Source organism: Marmota marmota, unplaced genomic scaffold, assembly GCF_001458135.2.
Source record: "Marmota marmota marmota unplaced genomic scaffold, marMar, whole genome shotgun sequence".
NCBI classification, from domain to species: domain Eukaryota; kingdom Metazoa; phylum Chordata; class Mammalia; order Rodentia; family Sciuridae; genus Marmota; species Marmota marmota.
The window spans coordinates 808,401-809,310 of record NW_026000241.1 but is presented as its reverse complement, the minus strand read 5'-3'; the positions used below and the strand labels follow the sequence as shown (position 1 = coordinate 809,310).

Genomic DNA, 910 nt, shown 5'->3' with positions numbered 1-910 from the left:
CCTTTTATAGGGAAGAAACTGAAGCACAGAGAGGTTAAGGAACAGGCGAAAGGCACCGAGCTGTGGAGAGGCAGATCCAGGGTAGACGACAAAAACCCAACAAGGTAGATAATTCTAGCTGGATCATGAGGCTGCGGGACTCAGGCCTGGGCTGTGTGGAGTAAAAAGGAGAAAAGCAGGTGGTGGAGTTGCCCTGGGACGAAACTGGACGGATGGAAAGGACAACATGAAGTGAGCATAAGCCAGGCCAGCTTAGCTCGATGCCCGGCTCCAGGAGGACCGGCACCTGCGGGGAAGGCGGGGAATCGCCTCTTCTACCCCGCCGCGCCCTTTCCGCCCTCTCCCCGCCTCCTTCCCGCGCTTTGGGTGGATACCCCCCACCCGAAGGCCACTGTGGAGTGCTTCCAGGACCTGGGTCCTGGAACCGAGGTCCCCCGACAGTTGGTCCCACACTAAGAAGTTAAGCTGGAGTCGCCACCGACCAGGCCTCGGACCCTCGGGCTTCCCGGAAACGCTGCGCGTGGGTGGCACCACTGTGCCCAGAGCCTCCGCCTGGCCTTGGGCATCCCTATTCCGAGGACATCTACGGAGGCGACACCGGGGGTAAGGTGGGCGAGCTGGCGGGGGCGGCGGAGAGGGGTGTCCACGGAGAGGGTAAGGCGCACCGGGCCTCGAACCCGGGACTCTGACTCCAGGCACGCGGGTGGGTGCCAGTCTCTCCGAGGTCTCCCGCCCCGCCGCGTCGCAATGGCGGGCGCTGTGGTAGCAGCTCTGGGGCCGCGTAGCTTGGCGACAGCGGGCGGGGCGGGGGAGTGGGGAGAGGTCCCCTCCTGTCCCCGCCGCCCGAGGCCAGGGGCCGTGGGGGACTTTTATTGTGAAACGGCGTGCGCCCGGCTCTGCTTAGTCATGG

General features: G+C 64.8%; 1 protein-coding gene across 1 annotated transcript in view; it reads left to right on the top strand.

The window, feature by feature from the left end:
- Positions 1 to 363: 363 nt before the first annotated feature.
- Positions 364 to 910, top strand: part of Keap1 (kelch like ECH associated protein 1) — an 8,785-nt gene continuing 8,238 nt past the window's right edge. The window contains exon 1 of the mRNA XM_015489009.2: positions 364 to 603. The gene's annotated coding sequence lies outside the window, so the exon portion shown is untranslated. The remainder of the gene's footprint in view (positions 604 to 910) is intronic.